The sequence below is a fragment of the Propithecus coquereli genome, unplaced genomic scaffold, assembly GCF_000956105.1.
Source record: "Propithecus coquereli isolate 6110/MARCELLA unplaced genomic scaffold, Pcoq_1.0 Scaffold101, whole genome shotgun sequence".
Classification (NCBI taxonomy): Eukaryota; Metazoa; Chordata; class Mammalia; order Primates; family Indriidae; genus Propithecus; species Propithecus coquereli.
In genome coordinates, this window is record NW_012133970.1 from 3,648,194 (window position 1) to 3,656,959 (window position 8,766).

Here is an 8,766-nt window from a genome sequence, read left to right on the forward strand (position 1 = left end):
GTAGCATCAGCAACCAGATGGATGCCTTCACTGTAAACACCTGAATAGACGAGTTTACATTTTGATGCATTAACCATCCCTCTGGGAGAATTAAAAAGGAGGCAGAAGTTGTTTGATTCTGAAGACTTTGAGAAAAAAGGGGTATGTGTGTGCTGGTGGTTGGTGGTGGAAAGGGAAGGGAGAGAAAAGGGGCTCAAGGAGGGCAAGAAACTTAACTCCTCCCAATGCATAACTGCTCTGTGTTCTTCTCAGAAGCCGATGATAGGGTGTTCCATTGCTCAGAAAAAAAAGTTACCGACATCCAGTCAGTTCTAGGGTGCAAAGACTACTAACAGGGAACACACCCTGGGGAAGGGGTATGCTCATTTCATGTCCATAATAATAATGCACCATAATGCAATTCAAAATCGTGTCCTACTACGCTCTCATCTAATGTGTTACTGTAAATCGATTTATTGTATGACCCTGGGCAATTTACTCAGCCTTTCTGTGCTGCAACTTTCTATTTGTGAAATGTGAATTGTAGTACTGCATGCAGAGGATTAGAGGAGATGCACAAAAAGCACTGCAGAGCAGTGCCTGGCCAAACCAGTGGAGACGGAAAGCAGATTGGTGGTTGCCAGGGGCTGGGGTGAAAGGGTAACAGGAGTGACTGCCAGTGGCTACCGCGTTTCTGTGTGAAGTAATGAGAATGTTCTAAAATTAGATAGTGGTGATGGTCACACAACTTTGTGAATATACTAAAAACCACTGAATTGTACACTTTAAAAGGTGAATTTCATGATAATGTGTATCTCATAAAGCTGTTATAAAAAATCTTAAAAAAATAGAATAGTGCCTGGTACACATTAAGTACCCAATAAAGTTAGCTATTATTAGTAGTACTATTATTGTCATTAATATTATTTGGCCATTCTATAGCCTAAGTAAATCCCAAGAAAGTCTTTTTAATAAAAGCCCACAGAATCTAGAAAAGTATTTCTAATTTACATACATGAATTAACATTCATACATTTATTTCCATCCAAATGTCTCAGAAACTAACAGTCTAATTCAGAATCACAATTTCAGTGCTTACACTGGGCTAAAACAGCTGCATGCAATGGATGTCTTCTCAAATCATGATAAGCTTTAGATAAATTCCGATGACTTGATGTTACCCAAGAATTTGAACTGACAGGAGATTTTCATTTTCCTCTCCAGGAATAAACAGGCAGTCCAAATACAATAAGTAGTTAGATTATATAAAGTACATAATTAAATCTCCAGGCTTGCTAGCCTTCTAATCACATTTTGGGGGATACTTTTTATAAAAAGACAAATACAGTAAACAGTAAAATGCTCACCAGTCCCATGCCCTATGACCCCACCTTGCGCAACAACAGGAAAACTCCACACCACACTGAAAAGACCAAAATCAACTCATGTAATAAACCTCTTAAGAGGCAAAAGATTGAATGATTAATGGTGGACTCTTAAGACTATACTGCACATTCAAATGTGTTGGCATCAACTGAGTTTTTATCATCTGAACAGCAATTAAATCCAGTCTTCACCCTTCCTATTGCTAAAGAATATGACAGCAGAGTCTCGGTCTCAAAAGTAGGAGCAGCAAGTGACCACTCGGGATGGCAGAGACACACCACGTTCTGCAGTGGTCTTGAATTTCATCTGAAGCGTGAAACTTCCCAATTCCCGCACCAGGGTTTCCCTTGTTGGAGTCCCCTGTCCTACTCTTCATTTCTATCATCAGCCATGTAGCTTTGCAGGAAATCAGGAAAAGCTGTGCTGAGGGTTACAACTTCCAGATATTCGGGTCTTAACTTGTCACAGAAAGCAATGCACTTGTTCGCATATATTAAGAAAATATTTATTCATACTTTCAAACTGACCACTCACTTTCAGAAAAATTAAACATCCATTTTATCCATTTTCATTTAGATCAAATAAAGCCATTCCCAAAGTTACCCAAGAGCAAAGGTTAATACACAGAACAAGCTGCCTTAATACCCAATATGTATACCGCCCCCCACACACCACAAATCCCCCAAAGCTGTGGCCTTAGAAATTTTTGACCAAATGTTTAGCCTGAGTAAAATTCGGTGAAGACTTAATTCCCTTTGAGAAGCAGGTTTACTTCTTTAATCTTACATTATCATCATTGGGGCAGATTATGAAATAACTTTGGGAGAGGAGATATTTTAAGTGGAAAGCTAGAAACTTTCAGACATAGGACATGGATGATAATTAAAGACCAACTTCAAAATTAGGATCAGTTCCAGAATATTTTCTTTACCAATTCAAGACTGAAACATTGGCTTTGTCCTGAAAGGGTTTATTTTATAATTTAAAAAGTAAATTGCAATAAATACAAATATATAACAAAAAAATCTGGACAAGGCCAGAACAGAGGGGACCAACATTGGCCTGGTATCGTTCACTTGGTTAATCTGGGGATGGAGAAAAATACGTTTTTAGAATCATACTTATGTGTAGGTAGTCTTTAAATACAAAATGAATAAATATTTAAATTCTACAATAAATGAGAAGTGTGGTATAAGAAATTCATATCTTCATCACTGGCTATATATTTACAATGAGTGTTTCCTGTCTGACTCCTCATCTTTGTCTATTAGAGTTCTTCAATGTGCAATTTATAGAAGGCAACAGCTCAGATTACCTTAAAGGAGCCCTGGCTAGCTCAGAATCAGCCTGTCCCAGATCCTCTGCTCCCTGGAAAACCTTCACATTTGTGTGCATAAGTATCCGAGAGTACAAGTAGGTGCACATGTGCAAAATGTACTTGTCTAAAGGGGAGGTAATTAGCTTGACAAATAAAGTCTAAAACCGAGAAAATAAATTGCTATTCCCCAAGCTGAAAAACACATCTAATGAGAAACTGTTAAGCCCACTATGAAAAGGCAGCAGCTGTGAACCCAACTCCTCCTACGTCATGCTCTAAGCATCTAGCCGTTCTGTTAATCATCGCTCCATGTGCGCACGGTTAAATGTAGCCTTCTGATTCAGCTTTACTTTCTAGTTAGAGGCCAGAATACACAGAATAATAAAGAGCCCCTTGTCGCTATACCGTATCCAAACTGCTTCATTCTACACTTAGGAGAAGGTACCCACACGATAATATGTATTAGTGACCTACCGATCTAAATTTCTGGGGTTTTCTATTTGAATAAGCTCCAGCATTGAACCAATGAGAACTTCAGTTGAAGGCATGTGGACTGCTAACATCTTAGATTGCATATTCAGAGCCAGGAAGTAAGATTAAAAACTAGAGTGCCAACCAAGGTGCAGAAAGGTGACTATACAAAAAGAATAAAAAGGCTGATTCTTTAGATGACCTTTGCCTTTTTTTTTTTTTTTTGAGACAGGGTCTCACTCTGTCACCCAGGCTGGAGTGCAGTGGCACAATCATAGCTCACTGCAAACTTGAACTCTTGGCTTCAAGTGATCCTCCTGCCCCAGCCTCCTGAATAGCTGGGACTATAGGCGTGCCTGGCTATTTTTTTTTTTTTTTTTCCAGACAGACGAAGTCTCACTATGTTGCCCAGGCTGGTCTTGAACTCCTGACCTCAAGCAATCCTCCTACCTCAGCCTCCCAAAGAGCTAGGATTACAGGTGTGAGCCACTGCTCCCACCTTGTTTGTTTTTTTAAGCAACAAGTGTAGAATTTCCTCTGATCCAAATCTGAATGTTGGCTAATGCATATTTTCTCATTCCACGTCTGTGAAACCCCTCCTTAACTTCTGTCATTGCCTTTTTAAGCTTGAGAGAAACAAAAGCAAATGGATACAGACCATCCATCCTTTCTTATGAAAAGAGAGGCATATTCTAATAGTCATAAGGCAGTATGTTTAAGAGCTGCACCTGAACCGGTATTCTCAAAACTGAAAATAGTTACCAACTCTATTCAATTTATAGGACATAGCCATGTGCTTCCCTAGTCATTGGTTTTCACCCACATGGACCACAGTGACTCCATCACGCCTTTAGGAGGCATTATACTATGCGTTGTATGCACATGTACTTTAAAGAAATGACATTAAGAGGAAAAGGACAGCCTTTCAAACATCAGTTTCTCACAGAGGTGGCAATAGTGCTATATGGCTCCCTTTTCATCTCCTCCTCTACCCAGTTACCAAATACCTCTAAAATTAAACAAAAGAGGGCCAGAGGCAAAGCTGCATGTTGAATTGCATTTTTTCAGATGAGCTTTCAGTTTGCTCATTTTGAATTCCCATTTCCTGTTTTACTAAGGAGTAAAGGTGAGAATCATCCAACTGATGACAAAATAGAACAGGAAAACAGGATAAACGGCCAGGGCTTTGCGGTTTGGAGGCTGGCTGTCGGCAAGAAAAGCTGTAGAGGCTAAGGAAAACAAGACACAACAAAAAAGAATGTTTAACGCAATAATATTGTCACAGCTACTAACATTTACTAAACTTTAATGTGCTTGGCATAATCTGGAACATAGAATAACACTAAAAGTTCAGTTGCATTTCTGATCCTCAGACAAAAAGGCATTCTGTAGTTGTTTTTCAGATAGCTGGGGGCTTCCTATTGCAAGTACTAAAGCTTTGAAAGTTTTCAATCATTTTGGATGGAAACCTTTCTAAAAGGAGTTTCTTAATCTTTCCTGAAAAGTTACTGAACTGTGCTGAACAGGCTAATAAAGATGTGTAAGGTTATTCATGCCGATGGTAAATGGCCTCATACTGCTATGCTTTTTGAGTTAATTGTTCTTTTTAGATATCAGTTCTTTTGAATGCCATCCCTCTCTTGCCCACCCAGGCAAAAACCTACCCATCAAGAATCACCCCCTAGAAAATCTTCTCTGAATGATCACCTGGTATTCTTTCACCCCAGGCAGAAACTGCCCACTTCTCTCTTCTGTGTTCTCACTGTACCCTGCACAGACTTCCGTCTCCCACCTGGAACACCTGCTGCCCTTGCCGTAAGTGTTTTCATGTCCCGCTGCTCCGTTAGATTGGGAGCTCCAGGGGCAGAGACAATGCCCAGCACTGTACCTGATAAACAGTTTGTGATGGATATTTGCGGAGTTAAAGCCTCTCTCTCCTAAGATTCTACTTTCTGATCAGCTGCGCGCCTGCACACTAGATAGCTATACTAGTTAGAATTGCACGTGAGGTAATCATCAGACTTACTCTCATGAGTAAGCACCCAAGCTTGGTATAGTCTTTGGAGCATCAAATTCTGGCTCCCTCAGACCTTTTCTGGATTACTTCTTAGCTTTCAACCATGTTTCAGAGCAATGAGATGTTACTACACTTAAAAATATTAGGCAGTCTGTCTATCCCATTAAATCAGAAGCTAGTGAACACTTCTAGTTTAAGCTGGAATTTTAAGAGAATTTTAGAAATGTAAAAACGAGCGCAGAACATTCACAGCCATTACTATAGGCCCTTCCTAATCATTTTTTTAAATTTATTTTTTAGAGACAGGATCTCACTCTGTCACCCAGGCTGGAGTACTGTGGCCTGATCATAGATCGCTGTAACCTCAAACTCCTGGGCTCAAGCAATCCTCCCACCTCACCTTCCCGGGTAGCTAGGACAATAGGCGTGCACCACCATGCCTGGATTCCCTTCCTCATCTTTAGCAAACTGTGCCACTGAAGCAGAAAAGTACTGCATAATGAGACTTAAACCTACATTGGAAAGTGCTATAGTGTTCAAGGGTGCATGATCTGCTTGGGTTTGAAATTCGACTCCCCTACTCACTAGTTACATGTCCGAGGGCAAGGTCCTTAACCTCTCTGTGACTGTTCCTCATCTATAAAATGGGACTAAAAATAGTATTTATCTATTAGGGTAGCTGTGAGAGAGCTGTGTTAAATGAGAGACTATATATAAAGCACTCACAACAATGCCTGGCCTATAATAAACAATTCGTAAATGCTATTATTTTTATTATGATTAGTTTGTCAGGAAAAGGTCCAAGTCATCTCACCTATGCCTTGTATATACCAGGACTGAGCTGAGTCTAGTGTAATCTACTTTCCCGATCCTGTCCATTATTTAAGGAAAAATAAAGATGTGACTCTCCACATCTTCTAGGTCCAGATGCCCAACTAAGACAGACGCCATCCCCATCAATGCCCGCTTAGAGCAGAGGGTTCTATGGATGACTCTGGAGTTACACTGCTCCTCATCTTGTCTTCACCTTTAATTCATGTTTTTGTTCTATTCTGCTGTTGTAGAGATAAGTACATACTTACCGACTATAGACCAGGCAAACATCGCGATCACCACAATAAGCCGAACCATGAAGTTTACTGGTCCTGGCTTAGCCAAAAGTACCAGCCGGCAAATCAGCATTGCCACCGTCAAGGGAAGTATACAGTAACCCAGCACACAGAGGCTCTGAAAAAAAGATCTAAAAACAAAATACATCCATAAATATCATAAGTACAGCTGATGTGTCATGACACAATTTACTACACAGATTTCTATGCATTGTGGATTGTTGCTTCCCTCCTGAGACATCGTGTCTATGCTCTAACATTGCGTGCTTTAATTTTCTCTCTATACTCTCCCTCCTCTCCTCTTAAACCCCTTAAAAATAAGTCAACTGTCTAATACCAAATGATCTGCTCTAATTCCTAGAGATCACTTTCTCCCACTGAACCTCTAAGGTAGTGGTTCTTAATCCTTTGCTAGTTTATAGACCTATTTAAGAATCTGTTGAATGCTATGGACCACCTGCCTCCCAAAATGTACATAATCTTCTAACAAAAGATTCTGCCTGTGATTTCAGGGGCTGGAGAGAGACCCCAGATAATTTAAGATACTCTAATTCAGCTAGGTTATCTCTGTTTAGTGGTAATAGTTTTAAGACAACTTTGTCTTTGGCCCTCATTTAGTTTGATTTTTCTTTTAAAAAATATCTAACTAGCCTGGTTTTCTTAAAAATAGAAGATATGCGGCTAGGTGCGGTGGTTCGCACCTGTAATCCTAGCACTTTGGGAGGCCGAGGCAGGAGGATCACTTGAGGCCAGGAGTTCAAGACAAGCCAGGGCAACACAGCAAGACCCTGTCTCTACAAAAAAATTTTTAAAAAAATTAGCTGGGCATGGTGGCACACGCCTGTAGTCCCAGCTACTCAGGAGGCTGAGGCAAGGGGATCACTTGAGCCCAGGAGTTTGAGGTTGCAGTGAGCTATGATGATGCCACTACATTCTAGCCCAGGCAACAAAGTGAGACCCTGTCTCAAAAAAAAAAAAAAATTCTAAGATATGCTTCCTAGCAAGACAAAAAGAAGGATGCATTTTAATGATACTCACATGTTTCCTCCAAGAAGTTTTGAGTTTAGGGTGATGGTAACTGCACCAAACCAGACAATGACAAACACCTCTGCAAACTGGGGCCCTCCATCTTTTTCACTATCTGCAGAGCCTCTTTGCAGCATTCTGAGACAAGGAAACAGCATGAGAATTGCCTCATCTTTTACTTGGAGCAACAAAGTTAAGGCATGAGTTCTCAAACATTGAATCAGATTGCTGCGCCGCACCTCCCCTGAAGATTTGTAATATTTAGGTTGTGCTAAAAGGAAAATGCCAGAAGTATTTGGCAAGGCTCCCTTACTTCAAATTCCAAATGCCTCAAAACTACAAGGGGTACTCAATTTGACCTTGTGTGAATGTTTAAATGGATTACTGAAGACCTTTTCTGTTTAAGCAGAGGTTATAAACTAAAGGGCCAAATGTGGCTCACAGACATGAGGTTTTTGGTTTATATAATACTGAAATGGTTTTAAATTTAAGTTGACATTGGGGGGTTTCACATAAGAATATATATCTCTGGATTTTCTCGAAAAACCAGTAGACTTTCTGATGCTGGGCCTGCATTCTAACATGGTCAACAACCAAATGCAGCTGACATAACAACAAAGGGCTAACAGTCACCAAGCCACTATTGCACTTAGATTACTGCTCTAGCCTTCAGACACATCGGAATGTGTAATTCTTTGCTTAAGGTTTTAGTTCACACATTTAAAAATGGAAAGTTTATAAACCTATTTAGTTGTAGATTTTTTTAAAAAAATCAAAACACACAGATTATTCTAAAGAACTTTGCTTTGAAATTGAGTAGTTGAACAGCTATGTAAATATTCTTTGTCTAAGAATTTTACAGACATAAACTGTCTTGAATTTTGGACTTAGAATACCTGGGCTTGGTGTTAGTTTTCCTAGAAAAATAATAAATAATAGCAAGCTCACACTCTCTTGTTATTACACAGTATAGAGAAGTCACATAGTAAGTCTTGCCCTGCTATGCTGTTTGCCAGTATGCACAGGCCTTTGCATTCTATGGCTGTGTATATTCCATTCCAAGTCCTGACGACCATCAGATATAAAGAATGTCTCAAATCCCTACTGCTTCAGCATGGAAAGCAGGAGACCCTGATACTGATCCTAGTCTTGTCACTAGATATGTCACTTGATGTCTTACGACTCCAGTTTTCTCTGGCAAATTAGTGGGGTTAAACTATGTAATCTCTAAGGTTAATCTTTCAAAACTAAAAAAATTATATGCTCAGAACTTCTAATATAAACCCTTCCATCAAGGTATTGGCCTGCTTCCTTGATACGGTTATTAAAGGCATGAAACATAACACTCTACATTATCACCTAAATTAACATATGCTCAATTTAAATTAAAAAATTAGTAGAAAAGACAATAAGAAATTTGTTGATTTGAGAACCATGAAGGGTTAGGCCTGGAAAGGACC

The 8,766-nt window shown here is 39.6% G+C and overlaps 1 long non-coding RNA gene across 1 annotated transcript in view; it reads right to left on the minus strand.

Annotated features, from left to right (window-relative positions):
- Window positions 1-3,670: 3,670 nt before the first annotated feature.
- The window catches only part of LOC105809372, a 9,855-nt gene continuing 4,759 nt past the window's right edge, over window positions 3,671-8,766 (minus strand). Inside the window, exons 2-4 of the long non-coding RNA XR_001137437.1 lie at window positions 7,319-7,444; window positions 6,254-6,411; window positions 3,671-4,383 (exon numbers count right to left, since the gene is read on the minus strand). This is a non-coding gene — a long non-coding RNA (uncharacterized LOC105809372). The remainder of the gene's footprint in view (window positions 4,384-6,253; window positions 6,412-7,318; window positions 7,445-8,766) is intronic.